Source organism: Pinus tabuliformis, chromosome 5_2 (assembly GCF_031772625.1).
Source record: "Pinus tabuliformis cultivar Carrire ecotype Pingquan chromosome 5_2, CPIR1, whole genome shotgun sequence".
NCBI lineage: Eukaryota > Viridiplantae > Streptophyta > Pinopsida > Pinales > Pinaceae > Pinus > Pinus tabuliformis.
Window position 1 is genome coordinate 62,600,995 of NC_142306.1, and position 10,660 is coordinate 62,611,654.

The 10,660-nt window shown below is 38.7% G+C and overlaps 1 pseudogene; it reads left to right on the forward strand.

Annotated features, from left to right (window-relative positions):
* The first annotated feature begins 8,713 nt into the window (after positions 1 to 8,713).
* LOC149157549 (uncharacterized) lies at positions 8,714 to 9,650 on the forward strand (annotated as a pseudogene).
* The last annotated feature ends 1,010 nt before the right edge of the window (positions 9,651 to 10,660 follow it).

The following is a 10,660-nucleotide window of genomic DNA, read 5'->3' on the forward strand; positions in this document are numbered from 1 at the left end:
TAGTCATATACAATCCCTAAATGGTCTATTCATGCAAGAAGTGTCTCAACCCACGGTCCGTCCTCCTGATGAGCGCGAGTAATCCGGGAGGATATGACTGGAACCCAGGGGGCATGCGTCCTAGTCTGCTTCGGCAAGGAAACTTTGGGTATAGAGTAGGTTTCCGCGGGAGAATATGACTAGTCCGTACCCTGTCCGTGGCTGGAAGAGGGGTTGTTCTAGAATAAGATTCTTTTGTCAAAGTTATGTGAGAGGGCGGGGGTCGTCACTCACCTTTGTTTATCTCGGTAGACATCGCTGAAGAAGTGTTTTGTTGAAAGAATAACAGAACAATATTTGGGTAACCTGAAAGAGGTAGGCCTCTCTTGGTAAAACAAATGTTTTATCTGCAAATTGAGGGGTAACCTTGAAATCGTACTTTATACCTGGGGGCATGCAAACCTTTTGGAGTGCAAGCAAAGAGCGGTTATTTATCTGTTTTTTTGGGTTAGCCGTTTCCTAACTTGCATGAAGAAAGGAGAGGGAGCATAGCTTTGGTAAGGCGCAAGCTCTATAAAAAATGGAATCTTTCATGAGACACTCTTATCATATGACTGGGTAATCGAGCAGTTTTAGCATAAATTTCATGCTCGTTAAAAAATAAACGCAAGATCCGAGCAGTTTTAACGCGGACTTCATGCTCGTTAAAAAATAAACATAAGCAATGAGCAAGAGTTTCCTCCAGGGTTTAAGCTCATTTTAAAATAAAAAATGAACCTATCCCGGTAAATAACCACTGTGAATGTAATATCATCAGCCATTAAAGCCTTGGTCGTGTTTGCACCTGCCACCTCCACTTTTCATTTGGCCGATCGTTCACCTCCATATGATTGTTTACCCATTTTGAGGAACAGCTGCGAAGAGTGATTTCACCTAGCCATCCTTGTGACACTGCCGTGATTGGAAAATTCCAACCTGTACCTGGAATTAGCTGCTAACCCTGTTTATCACTCGTTCCTCAAAAGACGAGTCTTCTTTAAGCTCTTTTCAACTGACTCATAAAATATGAAAAGATTGCCGAGTTTTGGCCTTCCAGCTCGTTAAAGCGACCGAAAGAGCTATCCCTCCTCTAGATTTTAATCTTTTTGGACCTGAAGGATTATTGCACAAAAAGATCGAGCGCTTGTTTTGTTCGGCTCGTTAAAACTATCGAAAACTCATCCCTTCTGTATTGTTTTATACTTTTTCGGACTTAAGGGATTAGATGACGAAAAAGGAATTTTGGAGTTGACTTTATGTACCTTTTCAGACTCTCTAAAAATGAAAAGGACCGAGTTATCCTTGTCGTTAGACTCGTTAAAATTATTAAATAGCGACAAACTTGTCTTTAGACGAGAACGAGTTTCACTATCGCTAGGCTCGTTAAAACATAGCGATGGGCTTGCCCGAAGGGCAGGTTATAGAACAAGCATATGTTATCCTCCTCAAGCTTGACAAAAATAAAGAGGTACTGGTCAGCAATGACTGGGGAAAAATTGGGAGAAACTAAAGAAAACTTTGATGGTAGCAAGTCGCTCTTGAACATGACACTTTTCTTCCGTACCACAATCGGGTTGGGTTGTTTCATTCACCGGTCACATCACCATGGTCTCGCCATACCATCCATATTTGGGTTAATGCTACCGATCCATCGCATCAGTGTCGCCATATGTTCAAGAGAAGTCGTTCAGAAAGAATCAACCGTGTCCCATCCACTGCCATACATTATCCTTCATCCATTCATGACCGCCACCCTGAATCATATGTCACAGATCGTTTTCACCTCCATTAAAATCATTAGCTCCGTTCCATGTCACTGATGTGGGATTCATTAAGGCCCTCCTGTGACGGATCGCTTCTTGTCGACATCAACTCATTATCCAAGAAGTTGATCTAGGAACAACCCCTCCAGTACTTTGAAGCTTGCATGCCTCAATGGCAAGTTTCTCACTTCCAGCGACAGGTATACATCAATGACCTTCGACCGAAAGATTTTGCGTGGTGTTCGACGCCAAGTCCTTTATTCACACCGCGTGAATTGTACTGCAGTACCTTGAGGGTCATTATCATTATCGGTGATTCCTCTCGCGCTTGTTAACGATTTACATCATTGACCGGTAATCAAGCGATGTCTTTCCATGTTCGACTTCAGAACAAATCTCACATGGATCGACTTGTACTTAGAGTGAAGATCGAACGAGTTTGAAGACCCCGGATCTAGTTTCATCCATCCGGGCTGCGATATATATTCAGGAAAGATAAAGACATTGACATGTACATCATTGCAGCAGATAATCATCCTACTCAAAGGATGATAATTTCATCAAAATTATCAGTCTATCATCAGACGATTGTCTGTTCTATGTACAGAAAAATGAATTTATAAAGCTGAGCATGGGAATGCCCGCCTCAGCTAGATCATGAAAGCAGTATGAAAAATAATGTATTGTATTGTATTGTATTACAGGTCTCCTCCCAGCATTGGATGAACTTCGGATCCCCCTGATAAAGCATTTCGCCCGATAAACAGCCTCATACTTTAGGGGGCAACTGTTATAGACATTTTTGTGCCTTACAGCATTGAGCATGAAATGTCCATAATCTAAGGGATCCAAAGTCCCTAAACATGTTGTTCCTACCCCTAGAGGAACAAGGCTAACAAACCACAACAATTCACAAAAGTTCTCCACCTGAAACTGCTCAAAAACAAGTCAATTCAGGATCATGTCAACTGCTCCACTGACCATCTGCGCTGAATGTCAATGGCTCCACTGGCTACCTGCGCTGAATGTCAACTCCAACACTGGCTACCTGCACTGAGCGAGTTTGGACAAGTGGCAGACTCATTCCTCAAGGTGTCAATGCTCAGGAAGCTTCCAAAATGACACTTGCCTCAGGGAATTCGACTGGTGATGAGTAAGAGGTTCCAAATCTCCAAGTGGAAGCAAGAACCTCCAAGTGGACTCAAGAACTGAGAGAGGGAGAGGACACTAGTCAGATCTCAAGCTGACTCGTCCTCTCTCCAAAATAACTATATATAGATCTCTCCTCCATGAGATCTAGAGGCTGGAATTTTGTTATTGCAAAGAATTGTTGTTGGTTTGAGACTGGAATCATTGGGTGCTTAATGCTTTGAAGGGGCTGAAGATAGGAATTCCAATCGCTGGGAAGGAGATGCTGGATTGGAGCCCTCTGGGTTGTATCTCTTCCTGAACCTTGTTATTCATCAATAAAGCTATCTTGGTTTCTCCTATATGCTGATGTATTTTGATGTGTAAATGTATTAGTGTATTTGGTTTATTTCTAATCCTAAACTAGTTATGAATGTGAACATTTGTCTTTGTGTAGTGTTCTTCTCTTGTCTCAAGTAGTTGTTCTCTTGTCGCAAGTAGTTGTTCTCTTGTGATCTTGCAGGAAGTTGTAGCTGGATAAGCAAGAAGACAAGTAGCTGTGAACACCCAAAGGGAAGGGAGATTGGATCGAGGGACAAACGGAAGACACCGGTAAGTCTATTGATCTCTCTTCTTTCACATTTCATAAAGGAAGAAACCAGTGTAGCTGTACTCGTTTGTTGCTAAGGCACTGTCACACCTTAGGTGGATAGGATCGTCCTGCATAGGCATTATTCCCCACAACAAGAGGTTGCTCCAAGGTTGCCAAAGGAAAGTGATTGTTATGCACTATAAACACCATATTCAATCCCCGTGTTAAAAGGTCATTTAAATGGCAGTGGAGAAACCACACTCTTAACCAAAGAACAGTCGTTGTTGGCTTGTTATACTACGAAAGAGAGAAGTACGATTGAATTGAATCGAAGTTCAAGAATCGTAAGTATGAGTTTATATATACCTACCTGGATAGTGAGCTTTAAATCTGTATGATTGAATTGAATCTTAAATATCAGTTCAGTTTATATAAACTTGGATTGGATTGTCAACTTTGAATCTGCTCGCAACCCACCCGCTGATAGGAGGTGGGGGAGATCGACCAAATTAAATTTAAGCAGATTGGTCGCGGAGTTATAGTACCTGAAGCTTTCTCCTGTCATATAAAAGTTATAGCCATGAAGATGGCTCGGATGCTTCCTAGCCAAGAAGATGTTTTTTGACTAAAAAACCAGTTTCACTATAGTACCCATGAAGATGTTTGTTGACTGAAAAACCAGTTTCACTATAGTGTTGTATTTGAGCACTTTCACTTTAGTTGCTGGGAGAGGAATCCAAATATTTTGAGGTATATTTTCATCCATATAGTTGAATTTATGAGGAGGTTTTAATTGGAAAATCTTCGGAACAAAAACCAAAAACCGTTAATGATAATGTAAACAAATAATTATAAATTTGAATCTTTTAATTTTAGTTGGGTTATTTTTTCGTTACTTTTTATTTTTTTTATAATCAATATGTAAATAGAGTTGAAATTAAAGAATGTCGATATGCAATTTTTCTTACATTACGTCTAGTCTAACGTTTATATATCTCTCCTATAATGGGTCGTAGAGTGTTTCTTTGCTAAAAAATAAGACATGTGTGCACTTTATGTAATACCCATTACTTTGTCCCCAAATTGTAAATGTGTATATACATCTAAGACTTAGGCCGTGAACCGGTACATGATGATTAGGCTTGTAAGCCAAGTTATATTGGTGCTTATGTGCATAAATGTATTAGGCTTGCAAACCAATGTACAAATATATTTTGAGGTTAAAGCGATTGCGTGGTTTAAGAGAGCTTATTTTCTAAAAAGTTAGTAAACCTAACAAATGTAATATGTAAACACACACACATATTAATAAATAACACCATGACTATAGACTAGGGGACAAAAACAATATAGGCACGATGAGACTCCATGAGAAGAAAGTTGAAGAGGCTAGAGGGATTCAAGAAGAGGCCAAGCTAGGAAAATATTATTTTATTCCTAGCCTAACCTATAAAAGTAAAGTGGTTTGGTATTAAAATACATTATAATATTGTAATTTAAAGTCACAGAGGGGGACCTACATGGGTGCAATAGGTCAAGGGAACCATACCATTTATAATACCATATTTTGTTATCGATATGATTACTAAGCTTAGTCTTAGGAGTGGCAGAGAGCGTCTAGAAATTGTACCATGAGGATCGTGGTTGGGTTTGGGTACAAGTGCACTTCTCCTTGAGTTGCCTTGGGGGAGACTATATCCTTGGAGGGAGAAGTGCAAGGATGGGTATTCCTGGGTGGGCCCTAGGGGGTGCCTAGAGACCCCCAAAGGAAACTAGAGCTCTTGAAGCCACAAGGCTCTCAGACTTATAGGTTCTAAGACTTCCAGGTGTGATGGACCTTTGGAAAGGTAGTGATGTATCTTGAGGGATTGCGAAGGAAAAGGAGGTGTCACACTACCTTGGGTTGTGCAGGTTGATGGGAAACAATGGATTGTAGGTTAGAGTGTTGCTAGGGTTTGATACCTTGGCTCTAACTATGTTTGGTCCTGGTTATGTACCATAGCTAAATTTAAGTAAGCCTTTACCTTGTGGAGTCATCGACTCAAGGGTGACCCATTGTTGAAAGAGTTGGAGTAGTGGAGTCAATGGGTGGGAGGAATATTCAAGGTCTACAACTAGTTGTAGCTTCTTATCAGATAAGTGTTGTTATTTGTGTTGAATTCTTTTAAGATGTGTTCAACACATAATTATGGGTCTATGCATGGAGCTAGGTTACACTTTTTGGTAACCGAGGGCGTGTTGTGGGTGAAAAAACAGCTTGAATGAGTCTTTTTTAAGCACTCGATTGAGCAATGTTTAAGCCCTCAAATCGCTCGATCAAGGGCTTAAAGATTGCTCGATCGAGCGCTTAAAAAAAGACTCATTCGAGCTGCTTTCTTTCACCCACAACTTTAAGCCCTTGATCGAGCTATTTGAGGGCTTAAAGATTGCTCGATCGAGCATTAAAAAAAACCCTCGATCGAACTCCTATGTAACCCGAGGTTAGGGGCTCAATCGAGCAATGGGCTCGATCGATCCATTTTTTTATAATTTTCCACCAATACATCCTGGGTGCAGAATTAACAAAGGTGGCTCGATCGACCATTGTTTAACCATGTTAAGGGCTTAATCGAGGGATTCTTAAACCCTCGATCAAGTTATTTGAATTTTTACCTTAAACACTCAATCGGGCATTTAAGTGCTCGATCGAGCAGCTGAGAGCCAAAAAAACAAAGTTTTAGCTCTCCTTCTGCAGATTTCTCTGCAAAACCATTTAGTAACCTACCGGACTTAAGGTAGTATTTTTCCTTAGGTGGCAGAGTTGATCATGTTGGATTCGTGAAGAAATCCTCTATCCAATGGCATATGAATTTGACATTTTTGAATTCATATGATATTTTTCATCTATTTTCTTCTAAACATTATGCTTGAAATTTTTATGGATAGTTTCAAAGGGGCTGAACGAAAAATCAATAACATAAAATATACAAAACAATTTTTTTTAAATACCACTATCTTAATTTACGAATCCTCTTCAAAAGGGTATTCTTGGTTTTTTAATTTATTTAAATAGTAGGAAAAAATCTTACGTGAACACATGTTTAAAAAATGCAAATTTCATTTGTGAGACAGGGCCCTGACGTTCATTCTAATTTTCCTCTCCCAGGTTGTTGAGCCATGCTTACGTATCCTCTCCTTTCAAATATTAATTCCCCAACTTCGAAAAATAATAAAAAAATAAAATTTTGCATAAAAAATAAAATTTTAATATGCACAACTTAATTATCTTTGTGTAGTTGTTGCTTACATATATATATACCTGTTAATATGTGCGAAAAGTGCAAGGACAAGCATTTCATTTCATGGAAACTTGACAGATTATATGACACTAATTTTTTTGCAAAAACTATCATTAGGACAACAACATAATTCTCCACAAATATTTTTTTTACTCTGAATCAAAATTCACAATGCTTATATGAATTTTGAGGGCTTCAATTCAATAAAAGAGAATTTTTGAAATTTCATCGTCAAATTTAATCCAAAAATTTAACCATCTTCATGTGTTCACCCTTATACTTGTGTTTTTTTGTTTATGTTTATAATATTCTTTATATCATTTGACATCCAAGTATTATACATAATTCTACATTAGGGAATGCAAGAATCAATATTAATTATTGTAGCGGAGGTTAAATTTTTGTTATCATTGTGTCACATATAGATTCAACTGATGGCACTACTTCAACTAAGTGGTTAGGGAAAGTTACACATGGTATTAGAGCCATGGTTACATCACTGTTTGCATGGACCACATTTTGTGGGTTGCATGGACCACATTGAGAGCACAGAGGTGAAATCATTAACAAATTAGCAAATTGTTTGACAAAATGCCTAAGAGAAATGCTTGGTTTAATGTTACACGGAGGCTTTGAAGCTTTTCATATAAATGCAACAAGAAATCACGAAGCCGGGTTTACATATGGAAAACGTGGAAGCATAGAGTAGGGTAACCAAATCATTTGCTAAAATGTTTGAGCCAGAGATGGTCACAATAACTGCAATGATTTCAACTTATGCATAGCGTGGCAATATTGAGGAAGCCTTTTGGCCTTATTGCTGAATTGCTTTAATTAAAATCTCTTCTTCAGGGTTTCATAAGTGCGCAAGGTTTTAAAGGGTGTAAATGCCGAGATATCCAACGAAAAGGTTAAGGAGGAGGGTTTACCCATTTCAAAGGTCATGAAATACTCAAACCTCAAGACTGATTATAAGCCATTTGAGGCCAAGAGAAAGCTGTCTTTTTTAAAAGAGAAAGCTTCCAATCCCTATGGTTTTGACCCACGAGCAATGAAGGAGATAGTTCGAGTCATCTTGCAATTCGACCATTCTCTACATTGGGAAGGGTATTCGTTGTGACGTTTAAATGGTTAGGGATTCTCAGACAAGGATGAAAATTGTGGAGAATGCCATTGCTGTGATCGATGGTATTGCATCTATTATCCCAAGAAACTGGAAAAACATTAGGTTTTTGCATTTGAAATCTTTGGAGCCTTTGGCGCTTCCAATCCACCAATCCATTATTGAAACTCCCCTTAGGATTGAAGGTGTCAAAACAGAATTGCAAACTGAATCCACCAATCCATTATTGAAACTCCCCTTAGGAGTGAAAGTGTCAAAACAGGATTGCAAACTGAATCCACCAATCCATTATTGAAACTCCCCTTAGGATTGAAGGTGTCAAAACATAATTGCAAACTGATAAACCGGAGAAGAAGGAATTACATGGTCGAGATGTTTTCTATGGAGCGTTATGACTAGGGAGTATACTTAGAATGGCCTGCATCGTGGATATGATAATATACTACTTGAAAAGGTGTCGATGAAGGAAACGTTTGATGTTTTGTATATTGTTCATCAAAGAGGCAATTGGACAAACTCCTATACCTATTGCTACCTATTACAGGACTACATTTATGGGAAGAAAGGTTGCAGAGGGAAAGGAATTGCATGCCCACATGATCAAAGGTACTCAAACCGGAAGTTTTTTCTATGCACAAAAACTTGTCGATCCCCTATTCCATTTTTAAAGAAAGCAAACAAAGCAAAAGGCTTCCACGGGAAGCTATGTAATTGTATTATTTGATGGAAATGGTTTTCTAGTTTCTGCACTCGCTCTCTATTATTGAATCGATATCCAACGAGGCTTTAGAGTTGGCCCGGTTTGGGCAGCATGGTTGGATTCCACGCAGTAGAGATTGGAGGCATGGATTCAATAGAAAAACCAGGGCATGACATGGCTGTGTTTGAAATGGAAGTGGAAGCTAAAATGGCCGTGGGATGCTGACAAATAAGATAACCAGAAATTGCAAGAAGAGTACAATCGTAGGAGGCATTAGCTTCAGGTCCTCTATAATGTCATAAACGTCGAGATTATCACTGATTTGCAGGACATTCTTTTTCTATGGTGTTGTTTGAGTGTACTTTTAAGAAACCTGCACCTGAGCTGGTTCGATTGATTGATAAGTTCAAGGCATATTTTGGTGGAAAAGTTATCTTTGGAATATATTCATCATTCTATAGAGCATGTCCCACAAAAGGAGCTATATTTCATGATGGCACCAATTATGTTAGTTGTAATGAGGGAAGAATGGTACATAGTTGTGATCAAGTATCCAAGCACAATAGGCTGCATTCAGTAAAAGTTGTAGTACAGAAAGGTGGAACCAAACCTGCCACACACAAGGGTTTCTTAGCTCCAGCTTCGAGTATTCCTACACTGGAGTTATAAAGACTTGCAGAAAAGAAAGGATCAACATCTTGTGTTGTCTGGGAATCCATTAGGTGGTTTAGTTGCTGTGTTGGAAACTCTTATAATTTCGAGGTTCCTTGCATCATCCTTATCATCAAAAGATGGGGACAAGTTTCATGTCAAATGTATTTGTATTTTGCAACCTTCAGTTGGGAATGCTGCTCTTCAAGATTATGATTGTAGTAAAAGAAGAAAGCATCATTTCAGGACATATTGCATACTAGAAGATTTGGTGCCTCGCATTTTATTACCAGCTTATTTTCAGCATTATCTTGCACTTTCTTCTTATGGAGATTTATGCAAATTTTCTTCAGGGCATGCTAGTAATGGATTTATGGATTTAATCGTGAGGAGCTAGTGCAGATAATACCAACACCTAATTAAGAGGGACAGTTGGTATTAGGACTAATTCATGTTCAGAAGTCCCTTCACATGTTTTCTAGACTTGTACCTATAGTAAATATCACTAATAAATTTAACTTGTTTGGAGGAAGGAAAAAAGATACAGATTCAACTTCTACAAAGGGAAATTATGTTATGAACTTATGACCTCAGCAATGGATGAAGAAGCATCAGCATAGTCCCTTGAAATTCAGGGAGAGTATAGATCGAATATCCCTGGTGGATCTTTTCGATGTTGATAAAACCTTAACAATGGTCAAGAGGAACACTCAAGGGACTGAAAACAGAGAAACAACTACTAGAGAATCCACACACTGGCACAGGGTGCCTTCTTTACCTTCTAATGTTTCTTTTGGTATAGTCTGTCCTTGTGGAATTAAGGGAGCTGTTCGAGTCACACTTTAGGATATCATATAGGTCTTAATTTATAAATCATGCAGTACACTTGACTGAGGAAAAGTACATATTCAGAAAATGCCATTTGAACCAAGAATTTCAGTGTGGCAGAGTTTACTTAGGGCCTATGGAATATATGGAAATATCAAGTATAATATCTTCTTGAGTTGAAACCTCGTGACTTTGCTATATATGTATCACTTTCAAACATCTATGTTGCAGCTAACATGCCTGAAGATGTAGCAAGGGTCAGAAAAATGATGACAGACTATGGTTTAAAAAAGGAGCTTGGGCAAAACTGGACTGATGTAAATAACACTGTGCATGAATTCATTTTAGATAACTCACACTCCCAGGCAGAAGAAATATATAAAATGTTGGAGAGGTTGTCTAACCAGACGAGGGATGCAGGATATGTACCCAATAGAGATTTTGTTCTACATGATATTGAAAATGAATAGAAAGAAAACTCTCTTAGCCACTACAGTGAGGTGTTGGGTATTGCTTTTGGGTTCATTAAAACAACTTCAGGAGCATGTATCTAGATCTTGAAAAAATCTTCGCATGTGT